The following is a 21,319-nucleotide window of genomic DNA, read 5'->3' as shown; positions in this document are numbered from 1 at the left end:
GGACCGCAGCTATAGACTGGACCACAGCTATAGACTATTAGATAATTTCGAATAGAATATTAACATTAACTTTGATATTATGTATAAGATTTTTCATTATAATTGCACATTTTAATGATCTGTAACTAATAAAAGCAATTTGTACAATTAAATTGCTTTTTGCTATGACATTTTGTGATGAACTAATGAATAACTCTAGACTCATAAATAAATGTATTTCAGTGAATTAATTTTATATTTATAACCTATGGTCCAGGGCTGCATACTTATGAAACTCAAGCAAGTGAAAAAGAAAATCCATATTCATTTTTGACAAAAAATGTAAATCATTTCAAAAATCATTTTAAGTGAATAAATGTATAAAAACATTAATTGCTTGGAAGCTAATTTATTTGGGTTATGAATTTACAAAGATTGTACTTCCTCTGATCTCCATAGTAATAACAGTAAAACAAGTTAACAGAAGAGATTTCTCTTAATCTCCATAAAAGGGGTTAAAGCCCTTATTCAAATTTAAACCATCAAATTAAATTTACATTCAGTCAGTTTCAAAGATTAAAAAGTCTATCAATATATGTGAGTGTAATTTTCAATAACCAAACAACCCAATTACCAAATTCAGTGCTAAGCACAAGCGTCCATCAGAGCATAAAGATAAAAAACGTTTTAATCTATTTCAAATATCACTAAACAACTCATTAAGACATTTTCTTAATGAACCTATATAAACTCATTAATTTTCTTGTTCAGTTTTTCCTAGAGACGATTCTACTGATAAATGTGGGCCACTCATTCACCGGCTGCCAGAGGTAGAGTCCAGGTCATGCTAACAACCGCAGTGGGAAAGGAACTGAGAGGAGAGCTTGGAGGTAGAGCTCTCATCGTGGGATCTGGGCAGTGGCCTTGTAACCAGAACCCCTATATAATTTTTATAATCTTCTTGCTTAAGTAACTACTCAACTCTTTGAGTTGTTTCCCAGAAATGATGGACTCAAACTGGTGACCTCAAGTGATCCTCCTGCCTCAGCCTCCCAAAGTGCTGGGATTATAAGTGTGAGCCAGCACACCTGGCCTAAAATAAGATTTTCTATAAGACAAAGAAGGTGAGATTCTGAGGACCCCAGGGGAGACTTCCTGACCCATGATTCACCCACCATCCCCCATGATCTGCCCCCAATGCAAGTAGCCCCTTGTAGGATACACGACCTGCCCCAAGGCATGTGGCCCCTCCTTTAAAAGCCCATTTTATCCCTTAGTCAGGGAGACAGATTTGAGGCATCTTCTCCTGTTCTCCCATCATATTAAAGATCCTTTCTTCCTCAGCAATTCTTATTGTCTCAATAATCAGATTTTTGCGTGACGAGCAAATGCACCTAGACTGAAACCCCCGTGTGGTTTTGACAATAGCCTCAGCAGAGTCAGGTAAATATCAATCCCTGCCTTGTCTACTGCATGTCCGTTTTCCCTCTTTCATGTCTGTACACAACCCCTGTCTGCTCTACAGCCTCCCAGAGTTACATAACATTTGAGACCTGTCAGTAGAAGACCTCAGAATAGTCTACTCTAAAGGTTCAAAGATTAGGTGTGGTAGTAGGGTAGGGATATGGCTTGAAAATTCTGCAGTCCCTTGTGCAAATTACTTATGCATAAGGAAGACATGAAAGAGTTGCTGAAAGGAACTTCTTTCATACGACTACTAATGTGGGCTTGGCAAGGACTGCCCCATGTTCAACAAAACCTTTTCCTTTACTTGCTGGCCACACAGCTAAACAGCATTTAACTGCCTCCCTTACATATGACTGAGTTATGGCTAACTCAGAATGAAGGCAGAACCAGGTCAACCATTTCTAGGCCTGACATACAAACTTCCTATGTGATCCTTCATATTTGCTTAGACCCCATTTGCCAGTGGGATGCAGAGGATCCAGCAGCAGAGTCTGAGGTCCTTAGCAGATGGCTCTACCTGCCCATCTCGAAGGAAGGAGAGAGTTCCCTCAATGCCCACATTGAAGGCTATCATACAGCCCAGAACATCATCATTAGACTTTGCATGAGGGCAAAAGACAAACTTTTGTTGTATTAAGCCACTGTCATTTTGAGATTTGATTGTCACAGTAGCTAGCTTTACTTGTCCTAGTACAATGGGGAAGGGGAAGTAGTTTTGTACAATATGAAATTTTTTAACCCTTATGCCTTTGCTAAGGCTGCCCCCTTTTTGTAAAAACTAAACTATTATTTTCAATGGAATGATGGCTCTTGGTACTTATTAGGTAACTGAAAAACAGCTATCTTTAGCAGAGAAACAAAAGGTGTTTAGAGGCTCAAAGAAGGAGAGAAAGGTATAGACAAATATATAAAATGTCTGACTTTTAATGATTTGATTGTATAATGATACACATACAAATCATGTAAAACTAAAAATGTAAGCAGTAATCTCTTCCTAAATAATGAATGAATATAAGAGAATATGACCCAACAGTTAGAGGAAATAAATAGGCTAAAATAATATTATACAGGATAATTATATTCTAAATGCACAACATTTTAAATTATAAAATTAGAAGAAAATTCTCTTTTAACAATTCCAAGAAGCCTCTCAAAATCATTATAGGTAAATATGACTTCTTTTTAAAAAAAGGGAAAAGGAATCAGTAAACAATATGTGAAAAATTAAGTAATCAATAAAGTGACAGTAAATAGCCTTTAATTCTTAATTTCTGACATATACTTCTGTAACTTAAGGCAATAATAATACTAAAAAGTTATTTGTCAGTAAAATTTACAATTAGTGTGATAGAAATTTTTTTATCCCCAATTCCCAAGACACTGGGTTCTTGAATTTTTTTATTATTTTTGTTCTGTTATTTAGAAAAGTTCTTAGTTATATAAATCCACAACCTATTGGCACACCTAAAATGGGCAGCCATACTAGACATTTAGGTTTGACCAATATGAAGTTCGAATATTTAAAAGGAAACCAAATGAGGACAATTATTTCTGAATTTTCATTTTGCCTATTATAATTTGAAGATATTAATGAAAAATAAAAAACACTAAAATGTAGCTTAAATAATAATACAAATAAGTATCACATTTAACATCCAACAAACTACCAACATCCAATGAACTACCAATTGCCATTCAAATCTGTCTACTTCTCTCCCTTCTCTATTTCAAAACATGGTTTTAAAGATTTAAAGAGCCGATGTTTTTTGAAAGCATCTTCTAAACTCTAAAGCATTATGTGCATGGAGCGTAAGATATAATCATTCAATCTAGCTGATTAGAGGAAAACTGCACATCTTAACATGTAACAAAGATATATGAGACTTAAACTTCCTCCTTTCACCCCACACTCCCACCATCACATCTGGGAACATGAAGAGTTAGATATACTCTTTTGTTTATTCAAATAACATCTGTGTAGGTATGGAATATCATTTTGACACCCCTCTCCTGCTCTTTTTTTTTTTTCCCAAAGAAGAGAAATAGAAAGGAACCAGAAAGATAAAGATGCCAAGTAAAACTTTATCAATTAACAAAAGGAGGACCAGCCCTGTGAGATTTCCATGAGTCATTGTCCCATGGAATTTCTCCATGATCACTGCCCTGTTTCACATTTATAAAACAATCACATATTGGCACAAAGCTTAACATTAACAGATATTGTCTCCACAATCTCTCACTTTTCCCATTATATCCTTAAGATAGTTACTAAATGTTATTTAGGAAATAAAGAAATATTCCTTTTTGTTGTTATGCATGCCTCTGTCAGCTTGAGGCTTTAGAATATGGTGTAGGTTTCTGAAGATGAGCACATCGGAGTTGGAAAAACTAATTCTTTAACAGCTCCATCATTTTATTTTATTTTTACATGTATACAGTGACACCATTATATTATTCTTGCCAATTACACTGTTGCAGGGGACTTAAATTTTTCTGCTAGAGAAAGGTCTTACAGGCATACAGGCATAATGAAAAAGAGGTTCTGAGGGAATGGATTAAACAGGATGATTAGAAAAAGAGATGACAGGTTGGCCTATACACCTGTAAAGACCTTAATAAACTCTTTATTTCCTAATGACCTTAAGGATTAAGCTCACTGATATTAGCATGACATAAAAATATGACAATATATCTTCCCCATTCAGGTTTTAAAAAATTAATATGACAATATATCTGAAAGCAATGCACGCCTAAAACTAATTCCATCATAAGGTGAGTCAGCCTTCTGAAAATAAAAAATAAAAAATTCTCCCAGTCCTGAGTCTGTGGAGTGAGGCTGTTAATCACTCAGGCTATAAAGTTCCACAGACCTGGTTTGAATCCAGCCTCTGCTACTTATCAATGACCTGGGCTTCGTTTGATCTCTTTTAGACTCAGCTTCTTCCTCCCCACAATGGATATTAACAGTGTTTGCCTTATCAGGCTGCTGTGAGGATCAAACAGCATAATGTGTGATACTTCTTAGATTATTGCCTTGTATATAACCAGCATCTAATAAATGTTTGTGGTTTGTCTATTATTATTGTTGTTGTCATTGCCATCATTATTACTACAATACAGCTAATTTTTAAGGCCAAATTTGCTGATGTCAGAGCCATGGGATACTAGTAAAAATGTGTCTATGAAGTCCATAATGTGATTTTTTAAGATGTTTTCTAAAACCTGTTTCCTACTGAATTTTTAAAATATTTTCTCATTGTAATCAAAAGAAGCATCCTCTGCCACCTAGTGGCTCCTTATGACCAGTCAAGAAAAACATGACACCAAAACAAATCACAAAAAACAAAACCTATATTTATTTTAAACAAAGGGCCTATGCTGTAGATTTTCAAAAGAAGCAACATATAGAAGAAAGAAAATTAAATTTAAAATGAAATCCTATTATTTTCTCCATAGTATTATATTGTTCAAATTGCTTTTGAATAATTAATAGCATCTTTTCAGAGTGACTAGAAACCTTTATAGCTTTTAGGCTACAGCTATGTTCCCTGGTTTCTTCAAGGCAGAGGTGATGTACCAACATAAAGATTTTATCTTCTATGCTTTTTAAATACAAATCAAACAAATACTGATTTTTAAAAATATATAGAATGCTCAGGGGCCTCATTATTATAATTCTTTAAACTAAATATATATATTTACATAAGAATGATAGAAGCTCACTGGGCAAAAGACCAGTAGGCTTGAGACTCAGGAAGAGCCGATGTCTCAGTTCAAGTCCGAAGGCAGGAAAAAAGCCTATGTTTTAGTTGGAAGGCCATCAGAAAGACAGAATTCTCTCCTCCTCAGGGGAAAGTCAACCTTTTCATTTTATTCAGGCCTTCAACTGATTCGATGAAGCCTACTCAGATTAGGAAGGGCAATTTGCTTTACTCAGTCTACTGATTTAAATGCTAATTTCATCCAAAAATGCTGTCACAAAAACACCCAGAATAATGTTTGAACAAATATCTGGGCACCCTATGGCCCAGTCAAACTGACACACAAAATGACCATTGCAACAGAGGATCTGCAATAGCAGGTTCTGGAACCTGCAAGAAGCTCCATGTGTTTGGGTTCTAAGGTTCATCATCAGGGGAGTAGATAGAAAGGTAGATGGGGGTCAAATTCCCAAAAGCCTTGAATATGATGCATCTGGACTTTAACCTGTGGAATATTGGGAGCCACTATAGTTCTCTGCAAAGGAAATTAGATGATGATAATAGAAAATATTGATTGGAACAAAAGCTACATTAAGTACCTTCTATGTGCCAAAAATATCTTTGTTTCCAAATATTATTTCAATTCTTACAATAATCCTTGAAACTTTTTCTTGGTTTTGTTTTACCTTAGTTTACCTATTGGGAAACTGAGGCTCAGAGAAGTTAAGTAACTTACATGAGGTCACATATCCAATAAATGAGGGAGCCTGGATTCAAAGATGATCTATCTCTAGAGCATGTGTCCATTCTAGTGAGCCACAAGGCCTATGCCATGCTTCTTGATATGGTCACATTTGTTTTACTACAATAAATAATGTTCCTTTATTTTGATTGACTTTTTGAGAATTAGGGAATTTATTTTGAGGAGTAGGGGTTGTCTCTTAAAATGTTTTTGTCTACCATTGTGCACAGTAAGTGTTCAAATGTTTGCTGAATGATTCGATGCTGTCTGCCAGACTCCAGAAAGGTTGGGTAGAAAGTATTAAGGAGAAGCATTCTCAGACAGAATTGCACTTTCATCCAGTTGTCATAATTGCACCAGGAGGCAATATTTGAACAACTCTTCTAGGCTTTCTGGGATACCCTATATTAATATCATGAATTGAGGATGTGTTACATATAGCAACTGTGAGGCACAGAGGGATTGCATAACAAGTCTAAGTTCTCAGTCTATTAATTGGTAGTCAGGCTTCAAAGCCAAGACTCCTAAGCACTTTGCTATGCAGTCACACTGAGCTAGACTGCTTCGTAGTGGAGATTTGTCTACTTAATATGATTTAGCAGGGTGGTCAGCTGCTAGGATGATAGTGGAGATATGGGAAGACTATGAGCAGCACGAAGGGAACAATGACTTCCAATCCTGCTACTGTGCTCTAGGGCCTCCAGCCAAGGGGTGAGGGGGGCTCAAATTCAGCCTCTGCTTTGCTAGCAAAGTGATATGCCCTGGCCACTGCCCCTACTGAATCAGGTCTCCTGCAGGGCTGCCTCTGCCAGGAGGAAAGAATGCCTTTTCCTAATTTCCATGAAGGTACCATACAAGCAAGCAGCCCTGCATAGGTATCTGATTTGGCAGGGACAGTGGGGAACAGACAGAGGGGACAGTGAGCATGTGAAAGAAATTATTAACCTTACAAGAGAAATCTAAAAGTTGGAGAGTCAACATGATCCTCTGCTTCGGAGTTTGTCCTAGAAAGATCCAGGGCACTGTTCAACCACTGAAGACTCATCTAAGAGTCAAGTCTTAAATGAATTTAAAATGACCAGTTTATAATACGTGCCTTTCCCTGAGGACTGTTTGTCAAGTAACTGTTGGCAAGGTTGAAAAAAGTTGGAAAGGAAAGGTTATATTAATAAATACTGAACTTGTCTGAAAATAGAAATAATCTTAGCTAGCATAGAGGCAGGAGTTAATTTAGAAGACTTTTTCTAGTAATCCTGCATTGGATTATATGGGCAAGTCTGACTTTTAAAAAAAACTATAGCAAACCATGATTATTTATTAAGACCACCATTATTAACTGTTGCACATTTTCTGCATTGGTACATTCCTTGAACATTGAACATTAGAGGTATATACCTGTTAGATATTAAATGTTAATGTAATCAGAAAGTCAAATATGTAATCAGCTTGTGGTCATGATCTTGACTTTAAAAAAGGGCAGAAATTCAAAAAACAAACTAACGAAGATTGTAGAATGGAATAAAAGAAATAGGTAGGAACATGTAACTCACCCAGAATTGTTTCTGGCCAGGGGACTGTTCTTTAAGGGCTGGGTGTCCACTCTCCCCCAACCCCTGTCCTATCCATCAGACACCCGATTCCGGACTACAAGTTTCATTTCAGGTGGGCACTATTACAGAATCTATCTCTAAAGGGTTCTTTCACTAGATATTTTATGAATAAAATAGAATGACTAATTGAAAATCATCAAACCCCCACTATGGAATGAGAACTTCTTAAAGTCCATTAAAGTTTTAATTTAACTGACACACACATACACACACACACATGCACATGTATGGTAGCTGATACTTTTTATATCTCCCTTTTCCCCATGTGCTGCTGGCATGTGATTTACATTTATGCTCTCTCAGAGGTGAGTGTGTTCTAACTCAGTGGATAACTCTTCAGAAAGTATCACTCATCACTATATATAGCTATATAACTATACCAAAATCCTGGCATACTCAAGTCCCGCAGTGGGCCCTGCAGAAGTTGGCCCTCTGTATACATGGGTTTCACACCTTGTGAATACTATGTTTGGTTAAAAAAAAGCTACATATCCATGGACCCATGTAGTTCAAACCTGTGTTGTTCAAGGGTCAACTGTATATAACAAAATATCAGAGAGTAATAAGTGTCATGAATTTTTTTAAAAAGAAGGATAAAGAAATGAAAGGAATAGTCAGAGAAGATCTCTGAGGAGGTAAAATTTTGGCAGAGATCTAGATGAAGTGGACAAATGATCCGTGAAAACATAAAGGCAAAAACATTCCATGGAGAGGTAAAGCAAAAGCCAAGGCCCTGTGGTGAGAGAGAGCTTAGAATGACAAGGGGTCCATGGATGGAGTGGAGTGAGGAAGGGAGATAGTGAGAAGGAAGAGGTCAGAGCAGTAGGCAGTTGCTACATCAGCTTCTGGTAAGGCATTAAATTTCCAAGTCTGACAGGAAGCCACCAGAGAATTTGAGCTGTGAAATAACATGATGTCGCAGAAAGGATCGTTTTGTGTGTATTAACCAATTTCCTTCTTATAGTAAAATTATGAGGTGGATCCTTCATTTCCATGTAACAAATGAGGAAACTGAGGATTAGAAAGAGTAAGTAGGTAGTGCAATAGAAATTGCAAGGCTGGTCTGTCTGACTCCAGAACCAGGTTCTTGGCCACCAGACCTAAGAAGCTACAACCTCCATGGAGCTGTTAGGTGTGGTAGCCAGCTTCCAAGGATAGCCCCCAGCGATTTCTATCTGCTTGTAGCATACTCTTGTGTGGTTCTCTCCCACAATAAAAAAGTCTTAAAAGGCCAAAAGGATGTTGTAGGAGAGACGATGGTGAATGGATTCAGAGACCAGGTCATAAAAGACATTGCTGCTTCTGCCTTGCTCTCTTGGATGGCTTGCTCTGGAGGAAGCCAGTCAGGAAGACCTCAAGCAGCCCCCATGGGACAGGCCTATGTGGAAAGGTGCTGAAGCCTTCCACAAACAGCTCACGCCGACTTGCCAGTCACATGAGGGCCACTTTGGAAGCAGATCCTCCAGCACCAGTAAAGTCTTCAGGTAACTGCATCCTGATCAACATCTTGACCACTTCATGAAACATGTTGAGCCAGAACCACCAGGAATTAAGCCACTCCTTACTTATTAGCACACAGAAACTGTGAGAGACAACGTTTATTGCTGTTTTAAGTTACTAAATCTTTAGGTAATTTGAGGCAGCAATAGATGACTAATATATTAGGCTTTAGTAAAAACAAATGCCCCTTATACAATTGGGTCCAAACATTAAGTAGAATGGAAATATTAAAAACCTGACCTTTTTATTTTGTCCAAATTCCTTTCTAAGAGGCCTGGTGAGTTATACCTACAAATGATAAAATCTCACCAAATGGGTTTTATTAACCCAATATAATGTGGTTTATTTCCCAACCTGATTCCAGTATAGCATCACATAAGAGATAAAAGATCCCCTTACCTCAACTCAAGCATCCTAGCAGACCCCTATCTTAACTCAAGCATTCCTTTCCAGTGACTCTGGGTCTTTAGACAAAGGTTAACTCTTTCAACCAACTGCCAATTAAAGAATGCCTAAAATCCATCTATGACTTGTAAGCTTCTGCTTTGAGATGTCCTGCCTTTTCAGGCCGAACCAATGTATACCTTCTATGTACTGATTTATGATTTTACCTGTAATTCCTGTCCCCATGAAAGTATAAAACCAAACTGTAATCTGGCCACTTTGGGCATATTTTTCTCAAGAGCTCTTGAGAACTTGTCCCATGGGTCACGGTTTGCACACATTTGGCTCAGAATAAAACTCTTTAAATTATTTTAGAGTTTGGATTTTTCTGTTGACAAATCTATTAAAAACCATATTGACTTGCCTTTAATTTTTAAAAATGATTAAGTGGTCATTGTTTATAATTATTGAATTTCCAAGAGATAATTATGTGTAAGTGTGGTAGATCAGTGTACTTACATAAAATTTGGTATTTATCTACTATAATTAATATAATATGTAAATATAAATTAACATACAATGTTGTTCCTTATTAATGAAACTGCTCTTTATATAATTAATAAATGGCCACAAGGTGGGAACTGTGGTAGGGACCTGAACTCTGCAAAGGTATAGGCATAGTTAAAATATATATATATATATATACACACACACATATATATATATAATCAGCCATTGTTCCCTAGCTTGCTTTTCTATAATTACTTACTACTCAGGAGTCATATAGATGATAGTCATAAAGATTTTTAGCTTTTCTTCATTGCTCCCATAGACAACACCATCCTTGCAAAACCTAAGCCTAGTTTTTGAGACTATCTTTCAGGTCCTGCATTTCGGTGGACTGGCTGACTCACCCAGCCTAGTGGCCCATTCCAAGGAACTAACTCATTTGATTTTGTGACCCCCACCCAGGAATCAACTCAGTGCAAGAATACAATTTCTACATCCCTATGTTTCCATCCTAAACTCAGCCAATCAGCAGACACAACTGCCTAGCCCCTTGCCTGTCAAACTATCTTTGCCCGCCATTTCTCCCAAATGCTCAAAGAGACGGATTTGAGAACTTCCTCTTGTCTCCTCACATGGTGCCTGTGATATTAAACTTTTTCTCCACTGTAATGCCTGCTATCTTGGTGTATGGGCTTCCTCTTGAGCAGTGGGCAATGAACCTGGTTGAGCTGTAACATTAACTGTCAATATTCATGGGCAGGGAAGCAGCACTATCCATGGCCAGCTATGCTCAGATAACCATCTCTATCTTGGTTCAGTTCAAACATTTATTGCTGTCCTGACTGTATCATTTATGATCCCCTTCTATGCCTTGGGCCATCTGTGTGGGAAGAGCTACTACTAGTTTCAGGGACTTTAATGCACATAGCCCCTAGTTAAAAAGGCCATGTCCTCCTTAGTCCAAGAGATAGATTTGAGGCTGTTTCTCTCATTCTCTTGAGAGATTTCTTTCATATTAAAAAATTCTTTTCTTCCATGGCAATGCTCACTGTCTCAATAATTGGCTGTCTGTGCTGCTAGCAATGAAACCTAGGCTGGACCGCTTTTGGGTTCAGTAACACACACTTTTCTTTCTCCTGAAATTGACCATACTTCAGAATTTAAGTCTGGTGTCTACAGCTTTAGCTTTCTTCATGCCTTTTGGACAATTATAATAGCATATATTAAATTAACCCTGAGCTACAAATCCCCTGTAACTTGCTAAGTAGTTATAGCAGTAATTAGTAACCTTTCAGATGGCTAAATCTTTATTAACTCTAATTTAGGGTTTCACATGATAGGGTCCTTTTGAACATCTAGACTTTTCTCTAGCTATATTTAAACATTTTATGCATGAACAAGTCATTATAAAATATTTAATAAGCTTCTTTAGAGTTAAATTTTAAAGCCAATCTCATAAATTTAGAATGACCCTAACTTTTGCCTTTCTGCATATAGATAAGACAGGAGAATAATAAATCTTCCTAATCTTGGCCAAAAGAGCTGTGAGCTCATCTGAGGAGCTATGTCCTTTCATAGTGAAGCATGGCCCCATGCTGCTTCAGCTGTGTTTTGTTTCTAGTTTTTGTGATAGTCTTCTGCTGCCACTAACTATAGCAATATGAAAAAATTTCTCTTGCAAACTCTGATATACAAAGACCTTTCCCCTTTGACTATGTCAGTGATCCTGTTTACTGTATTATCTGTGAGATAATAATTTTCCTCTTATTCATCTATAATTGTGAATATATATATGAGGATCTTTTCACATACATGTTGGAAAAAGTCTAACTTTTCAGTTCATTCCTTGTGATGAAGTACCCGGAATGAGGTTATAGAGTATATGACCATATTTCTGATTCTTAAAACATATTTTCAAATTTTTTCCAAAAGTGCTGTTCTGATTTATCGGGCTACCAGCCATGTTTGATCACTACAATGTTGCAAGTATTAATTATTTTTAAATTTTAAAAATGTAATAGGCAAAAGAAATCCATACTTTTCACTTATGTATATATTATAAAGATACAAAAAATTTCATTATACTGATTGACTATATATGTGTGTATACATATGCACATACACATATAAGTTTGTGTGTATATATACACATATACATACACATATACACACACATTGGTGTCTGTTGAGTTAAGCACCTAGAATCTCTATGTCTTTCAGTAATCTTGATGCCTCTAACTCTTTGGGCTGTGGATTTAACTGGCTTGCAGAATCTGGTAACACCAATGACCTACAGGTACTGAAGAAACAATGTAGGCACAGTTCATAATCTGGGGCCACAATCCTGTGGGGGAGACACCAGTAAGTAGGCAAATACAATACTGTATGATAATTGTAAAGTCAGAAGTTCAGGGTTCAGTGGGTATACCAGGGAAGACACCTTACCCAGACCAATGAACTAAGGAAAGACTTTCTCAAGAAAGGCATACACAGGTAAAATCTGAGGATTTAATAGCTAGTTATGTGGAGATGGAGCAGGGCAGTCAGGAAATAAGGGGGGCAGTATACCTTCTACAAAACCCCAGAAGAGAGAATATGGCTTGGTCAAGGTATTGTAAGAAACCCAGTAGGTAGTGCAATCGAAATTGGAAGGCTGGTCTGTCTGATTCCAAAATCAGGTTCTTGGTTACCAGACCTAAGAAGCTACAACAACCAGGAAAATGGAGCTGTTAGGTGTGGTAGCCAGCTTCCAAGATGGCCCCCAGCAATTTTTGCATTCTTGTAGCATACTCTTGGTGGTCCTCTCCCACAGTGAAAAGGTCTAACCTTTAAGACCAATAGGACATTGTGGGAGGGCGGATGTCTTTTATGACCAGGTCATAAAAGACATTGCTGCTTCTGCCTTGGTCTCTTGGATGGCTTACTCTGGAGGAAGCTAGTCAGGAAGACCTTAAGGAGCCTGGGATAGGCCTATGTGGAAAGGTGCTGAAGCTGCCCACCAACAGCTTGTATTGACTTGCCAGTCACACAAGAGCCACTGAACCAGCCTGGTGGGGAGGAGGAAAACAGTTCAGCCACCAAGACCATTGTGTACCACCTTGATTAAGGCATTATGGGACCTTTGACTGAGTCCCATTTGACAAGATCTGCCCTACCCCCATCCTGCAGAAGTCTAAGATTCATCAATACTGTTGTATGTCTCTAGAGTCCATTCGATTTACTGCTGAAAAGCACTGTTTTGAAACCATCCATGGAGTATCCCCTGTACAGCAGCAGCCCAAGGCAGTTGATGGCTGTGACTGTGTGCCTGAGGGTCTATGGCTACAGCAACTACGTGTAGGGGACTGGCTGGTGTTTGACAACAGGGACACCTACACTGTGGGCAAGGATTCCTTCTTGTGGGGACAGAGGCCTGCTGTGTCACCTGTGTTATGTCCAGGTGGCCTGAGAAGTACTGCAGGGGCAGCTGCTGCCTATAGGACAGGATAAGGACACTGAGGGCATTTGTAAGCCTCTGTCCTGCAACTGGGAAATCACAGACACCCTGTGTGGGGGCCCTGTCTTCACCTTGGTAAGTATCATGTGAGTGAAAGAACCCCAGCAGGGCCACAGAGATGCCTCTGGGAGAGGTAAGGAAGACAGAAAACAAGGGCACTGTCTGGCCAGGACTCTAGTGCCCACTCTGCTGCCCCCATGCTCCACCTATAGTATTTCGGCCCTGTAAATAGAACCAGTCTTACACTCACTGTAGTTCAAATATGCAACATAAATCCTGTCCCTTCCAGCCATCTCTGCCTCCTCTATAGCAGAAGGGGCCTGGTCAGCCACGTGTGGGGATGTTCTTGGAGTCTCCCCCACCTTTCTAAATATGAAGCAACAAATATTTAACTTTTTAAATACTCAAGCAAATAAATAAAAAATACTGGCTCTATCAGACAGTATGAAAGAGATGGGCAAAAATTAAGTCTGGGTCATCAGAAAAGCCTCGATATAGCAGGGCCTTGGAAACTATATTAAGAAATTTGAACTTTATGCTAAGGATAACATAAGGCATGTAACTCATTCATTAAACAGTTTTAAGCAGGGAATGACATGACTAGCCTTGTGTTTTGGGAAGACCACTTTGATTTTAGATAGGAAAAGGGACTGTGGGGGATGCAAGTATTATATAAAGGTACTGAGACTAGTTAAGAACCTTACACATTGTAACAATCCACATGAGACAAGACGATGGCCATATTCTCTCTCCATCTTCGCATGGTCTTCCCTCTGTACCTGTACATATCTGTGCTGTAATTTCTTCCTTTTATAAGGATACCAGTCATATTAGATTAGGGCCCACTCTAATTACCTCATTTTAACTTAATTGTCTCTTTAGAGACCCTATCTCCAAATACAAGCACATTCTGAGTTACTGGGAGTTAGGATTTCAACATATAAATTTGGAAGAGCACACAACTCATCCCATAACACTGTTGAAAACTATTAATACAAAAACAACCGTCTAAAAATCTCTGGAAATTGTTCTTCATTACATACAGCAAATGAAGAAGAATTTTTTTTCAAGAAAATCTATGAAAACTCAGTAAGAACAGTGAGTGTCTATGGCATCTGAGCTGCCACAAACTCATTCTGACCCATCTCCCCTGCCCCCTCAGCTCATCTTGGTAGAATCGCTACTCTGGGTGGCTGGGACTAAGAACACAGGGCTTCCTCTCTCCTCAGCCCCCAATCAAGAGATACCAAAGCAGGCAACAGAAACTGTTCATGAGAGGACCAAAATGTCACATCTAACAAAGACTTCAAAGCGTCAATTATAAATATTTTCAAAGAATGTAAAGAAATCATGTTTAAAGAGCTTAAAAGAAGGTATGATGACAATGTTGCATCAAATAGAGAATATCAATAAAGAGATAAAAATTATTTTTAAGAAGTACCAAATGGAAAGTATAGAATTAAGAAGTACAATAACTGAAATTAAAAATTCACTACAGAGGCTTACCAGTAGATTTGAACTGGCAGAAGAAAAAAACCTGTGAATTTGAGATAGATCCATAGAGATTAGCAACCCAGAAGAATGGAGAAAAAAGAATGAAGAAAAATGAACAGAGCTTTAGAGAAATGTGGGACACCATTAACTGCATCAACATATGCTTAATGGGATTATTGTAAAAGAAGGAAAGGAGGGAGAAATAAATATATTTGAGGAAATAATGTCTGAAACCTTCAAATTTGTCAGAAAACACTAATCTAAATGTACAAGAAGCTCAATAAACTCAAGTAGGGCAAAATCCAAAGAGATCCACACCCAGACACATCATAGTAAAAATGTTAACAGCCAAAGACGAAAAGAAAACCTTGAATGCTGCTAGAGAAAAACAACTTGTCATGAACAAGGGAACCTCAATAAAATTAATAGATAGTTCTCATCAGAAATAATGGAGGCCAAAAAGCAGTGGAAAACATATACAAACTGCAAAAAAAAACTGTGAACCAAGAATCTTATGTATGGCAAAAACATCTTTCAAAACTGAAGTTAAAATAAAAGACATTCCCAGACAAACATAAACTAAGAAAAATGTGTTGTAAACCAACCCTCCTTATAAGAAATATTAAAGGAAGTTTTTCAGGTTAAAAGCAAGTGATCCCAGATGGTAATTTAAAATCATAAAAAAAGAGAATTTATACAGATAATTATATAATTATAAAAACAGTATAAATGTATATTTATGTTCCTTTCTTCTCTTAACTGATTTAAAAAGCAATTGCATAAGACAATTGTTTATAATTGTGTTCCTCGGCCTATGACATATAGAAATGGAATATAATTAACAATAACAGCACAAAGGTGGTGAGTGGGAACAAAGTTGTATTAGAGTAAGGAAATCACACCAGATGGTCACTTAAATCCACAGGAACAAATGAAGATAACCAGAAATGATAATATATTAACATAACAAATACTCTAAATATATACTCGCTCTTTCTTTTCTCAGCTTCCTTATTGGACATAAAATTACATAAATTAATAATTGTAACAATGTATTATGAATTGTAACATATACAGATACAATATGTATAAGAATAATAGCACACAAATTAGGAAGATTAAATAGACTTATATAGGAGTAATGTTTCTATATCCCACTAGAATTTAGTATAAATCTGAACCAGATTCTGATAAATTAATGTATATATGGTAAACTCTAGAGAAAATGCTAAAGAAAATCCTCAAAATATATGATGCAAAAAATCCTTATAGGTTTAAAATGTTACACTACAAAATATTAACTTATTGTAAAAGATAGAAGTAATGGAGGAACAGAGGAACAAAGTATTCATGAGACATATAGAAAACAAAAAATAAAATGACAGACATAAATCCAACCATATTAGTAATAACATCAAAAGTAAATGGATTAAACTACACAATCGAAAAGCAAACATTACCAGACTGGATAAAAATCACAAGATCTATCTATACAATGTCTACATGGGACATGCTTCAGATTCAAAGACACAAATAGGTTGAAAGTAAAAGGATGGGGAAAAATCATGCAAACAACAAGAAAACTGAAGTTGCTATACTAATATCAGACAAAATAGATCATAAAAACATTTTACTAGATATAAAGAAGGAAAAATGATAAAAGGGTCAATCCATCAGGAATATATAACAATTATAAAGATATATATTTCAGAGCCCCAAAATATACGAAGCACAAACTGTCAGATTTGCAGAGAGAGAAATAGACAATTTGACAATGTCTGGAGACTTCATTATTTTTTAGTTTATTTTTTTCCTTTCCTTTCCTTTCCTTTCCTTTCCTTTCCTTTCCTTTCCTTTCCTTTCCTTTCCTTTCCTTTCCTTTCTTTCCTTCCCTTCCCTTCCCTTCCCTTCCCTTCCCTTCCCTTCCCTTCCCTTCCCTTCCCTTTTCCCTTCCCTTCCCTTCCCTTCCCTTCCCTTCCTTTCTCCTTTCTCCTTTCTCCTTTCCTTTCCTTCCTTCCTTCCAGCTGGTCAAGTGAAGCAGTAGGAGTGGAGAAGGAGCACAGGAATCTGTAACTGGTTGTGATCAATTAGTTGTAAACACCACTGCACTCGGACCAACTAATGTTTGGAGACTTCAGTACCCCACTTTCAATAATAGATAGAACAAGCAGGCAGAAGATCAACAAGGAAATAGAAGACTTGAACAACACTATATACCAACTGGACCTAATAGACATCTACAGGACACTTCACCCAACAAAAGAAGAATGAAAATTCTCCTCAAGGGCTGGAATATTCTCCGGGATAGAACATATACTAGCCCATAAAATAAATCTCAATAAGTTAAAAAGGATACAAAATATGCTCTTTGATCACAATAGAATTGTTGTAGGAGGAGAAGGAGGATCATTCTCCTAATGACTGACCCAGAGACCAGGTGAAGAGGAAGACAAACATTTTATTCACCGGTGAGGTTCAGAGGACAGGGTCCACATTCTGAGCCCTGAACAAAGAGTGTAGCAGTCCTTTATATATTTTTTAGGAAGGGTGAGGGGCACAGTTACAATGTGGTTATCTATCTCTATTCTTACCAGGGGCAGGATCTTGAACAGGCAGTGGTAGGCATGCATGTCGGCCTTGAATTCTTATCTTTCTGGGGCAGGCCTGTTTTTGGAAGCAAGCAAGTTACAGAAGTCATAAAGTAAGTTTTACAACCTTAGTTCCTGGTACAGAGTTTCTATAGAATTTTTTCCTATTTTCTTTCTGTTTTGTTTCATAGGGGCTGGGGACTAATACCACAGAATGAAATTAGAAATTAATAACAGAAAGAAATTTGAGAAATTCACAAATATACTCCTAAATAACCAATGGACAAGAAAAACATCAGAAGGGAAATTAGCAAATACTTTGAGATGAACAAAATGATGGCAAGACATAATAAAAGCTACAGGATATAACTAAAGCTGTGTTGCGGAAATTTTAGAGCTTAAATGCCTACATTAAAAAAAGAAGAAAGATTTCAAATCAATAACCTATAGTCTTTCACCTTGAAACACTAGGGATAAAAAGGAGCAAACTAAACCCAAAGCATAAAGAAGAAAAGTAATCAAAGAGAGAATACAAAAACAATAGAGAAAATAAACAAAACTAAAAGTTGGTTCTTTGAAAAGATCAACAAAATTGACAAACCTTTAGGTAGACTGTCTTAGTCTGTTTTACCTTGCTATAACAGAATATCTGAGGCTAGGTAATTCACAAAGAAAATTGGCTTATTTAGCTCATAGTTCTGCAGGCTGGGAAGTTCAAGGGCATGGTCCTGGCTTCTGGGTAGGGCTGCTGTGTGTTAAAGGTCAAAGGGAAACAGAAACATGCAAAGAGAGAAAACACAAGGGGCATACTGGCTTTATAACAACTACTCTTGAGGGAACTAATCTATTTCCAACAGAACTAATCCAGTCTCACCATAGTCAGAACTCACTCACTACTGTGAGGACAGCACCAAGCCATTTATGAGGGATCTGCCCCCATGATTCAAACACCTCTCACTAGGTCCCACTTCCCAATACCACCACATTGGGGACCAAATTTCAACATGAGTTTTGGTGGGGACAAACTCAAACCATATCCAAACCATAGCACTAGCCAAGAAATAAAAGAAGACTCAAATTACTAAAACCAGCAGTGAAAAAAAGGGACGTTAATATAAACTTTACGGATAAAAAAGAGATTATAAGAGAATATTATGAACAACTTTAGGTTAACAAATTAGATAACTTAGATGAAATGGACATACTCCTAGAAAGACACAAACTACCAAAACTGACTGAAAAAGAAATAGAAAATCTGAATAGACCTGTAACAAGTAAAGAAATTGAATTAGTAATTTAAAACCTTCCGACAAAGAAAAGCCTAGGCCAAGATGACTTTAGTGCTGAATTCTAGCTAACATTTAAAAAAGAATTAATACAAATTCTTCACAAAACACTATGTTCCAAAACACAGAAGAGGAGGGAACATTTCTGCTGGGCCAGTAATATCATGATACCAAAACCAGACAAAGACACCACAAGAAAACTACAGACCAATATCTCTTATGAATACAGATGTAATAATCCTCAACAAAATACTAGCAAATTGAATCCAGCAATACATAAAAAAATTATACATCATGACCAAGTGGGATTTATACCAAGAATGCAAGATTAGTTTAATATCAAAAATCAATTAATTGGAACTATACAGAGAAGATTAGCATCGTCCCTGTGCAAAGATGACATATAAATTTGTGAAGAATTCCGTATTTTTATCAGTCATAAAAAAGAATGAAATAATGTCTTTTGCAGCAACTTGGATGAACTGGAGGCCATTATCCTAAGTGAAGTAACTCAAGAATGGAGAACCAAATGCTGCATGTTCTCACTCAAAGTGGGAGTTAAACTATGAGTACACATGGTCATCAGGAGTGGAATAATAGACATTGAAGATTCCAAACGTGGGAAGGGATGAAAAATTACCTGTTTGGTACAATGTATACTATTCAGGTGATAGGTACCCTAAAAGCCCAGACCTCATCACTATACAGTATATCCATGTAATAAAACTGTACTTGTACCCCCTAAATCTATTGAAATAAAAAATATATATTATGGGAAAAGAACCAAAAATCAATTAATGTAATATACCATATCAATAGGGCAAAGAACAAAAACCACATGATCATCTCAATAAACACAAAAAAGCATTGTCAAAATTCAACCCTTCTTCATGATAAAAACAGACAACCTTCCAGGAATAGAAGGAAACTTTCTCACCTATATTAAGGTTAACTATGAAAAACCCACACTAACATTTTACTTAGTGGTGAGAGACTGAATGCTTTTCCCATAAGAACAGGAACAAGACAAGGAGGTCTGTTCCTGTGGCCACTCTTGCCACTTCTATTCAACATTGTATTTGAGGTCTTAGTAGGCGTAGGATGCCATAATAAAATATTATAGACTGGGGTGGCTTAAACAACAGAAACTTATTTTCTCACAAATATAGGAAGCTCTCATTGTACTCAAGACAAGAGGTAATAGATGGAAACTGGTAGTCACATTTAGGAAATGTTTTGGAAGTAGAGTTTATACGACTTACTAACGGAGTACAGAAGGAGCAGGTAAAGAGAGAGAACAATAAGGAATCAATACGTAAATTTTTGGCTAGAGCAATCAATTGCAAAGGGGGAATCAAGAATTACATCTTTGGCCATGTGATGTTTGTGCTGCCTATTAGACATTCGAGAGATGTCCGGCAAGGAGTTGAACATACATATCTGTGGTTCCCAGAAGGGTCAGAGATGGAATGACAGGCATATTGAAGGCTTTTAAAGCCAAGATGAGGTTATTTTGAGGAATGTATTGATATGAAGAGAAAGAGGGGACCAGTAAAGCAACCTGGTGCATGCTGATGTCAAGTAGAGGAGGACCAGACAAGAAGTTTGAGAAGGATCAGCTAGTGAGTGAGGAAGGAGAAAAAAAAGTGAGCCACCCAGCACGAAAGGAAGTAAAGGTTTCAAGGAGCTGTGGTGACTGTACAATGCTGCTGGGAGTCAAGCTAGATGAATACCAAGAAGAAACAATTGGCTTTGTTATCATGCAGATCACCTGTGTTCTTGAAAGGTCCACTCAGTGAAGGAGTGGGGAAGTAGACCAGTTGGAGTGAGTTCAGGAGAGAAGGTGACGTGAGGAAGTGTAGTGGCAATAACTTTCATTTGACAGATGGGGCGGTGCACATTTTGGGTTGCATTTGTATTTACAAATATTTGAGGAAAAAAATCTCAAATATATGTTACAAGCCTTTTTGTCTACTTCCATTTCGAAGTTTTGATCTAGGATCTCTGTACCTACTGCATTTTTTTTTTAATTGAGGGATAACATACACCTGAAAGTGCATAAAGTGTACTAACCATAAATTGTACAGCTCGATCGTTTTTTACATATCTGTACACCCGTGTAACCACTGTTCATATAAAGGTGTAGACTACAAAGGGTGCCCCGAGAGGTTCCCTCTGCACTTTCCCAGTCTATAATACCTCAAAAGTAAAACAATATTCTGACTCCTATAAAGATCCATTACCTTTACTACACAATTTTTCAAAGGAAACAAAACTCTGAAGGGCATTTAATTGGAAACTTTTTAGTACAGTATAAGCTTACCAATTGGCTCCAGTAAATATCAATGTCAACCATCTGGCGCCAAAATTCTGGCGGCGACTTTTAAACCATCTTCTGCAAAGCACCGCCCCGCGCTCTACACCACGCCCGCCTGAGCTCTCTTCCTTCCGCACGACACTAGGGCATTCCGGGCGGGGGAAGAGGCCGCTCTTCTGTCATGCGCACTACGGAGAGAAACGCTTCCCTCTTTCTCTAGTCACCAAGCTCTGGGGCCAGACTCT

At 37.4% G+C, this 21,319-nt stretch overlaps 1 long non-coding RNA gene and 1 other non-coding gene across 2 annotated transcripts in view; one reads left to right on the top strand and one right to left on the bottom strand.

Annotated features, from left to right (window-relative positions):
- LOC123649278 overlaps positions 1-21,145 on the bottom strand; it is a 64,851-nt gene extending 43,706 nt beyond the window's left edge. Inside the window, exons 1-2 of the long non-coding RNA XR_006738956.1 lie at positions 21,081-21,145; positions 17,475-17,547 (exon numbers count right to left, since the gene is read on the bottom strand). This is a non-coding gene — a long non-coding RNA (uncharacterized LOC123649278). The remainder of the gene's footprint in view (positions 1-17,474; positions 17,548-21,080) is intronic.
- LOC123631164 lies at positions 19,086-19,188 on the top strand. The gene has a single exon (XR_006733033.1). It is a non-coding gene; the product is annotated as a U6 spliceosomal RNA (small nuclear RNA).
- Positions 21,146-21,319: the final 174 nt, after the last annotated feature.

Source organism: Lemur catta, chromosome 1 (genome assembly GCF_020740605.2).
Source record: "Lemur catta isolate mLemCat1 chromosome 1, mLemCat1.pri, whole genome shotgun sequence".
NCBI lineage: Eukaryota > Metazoa > Chordata > Mammalia > Primates > Lemuridae > Lemur > Lemur catta.
This window is presented reverse-complemented; position numbering and strand designations above follow the sequence as displayed.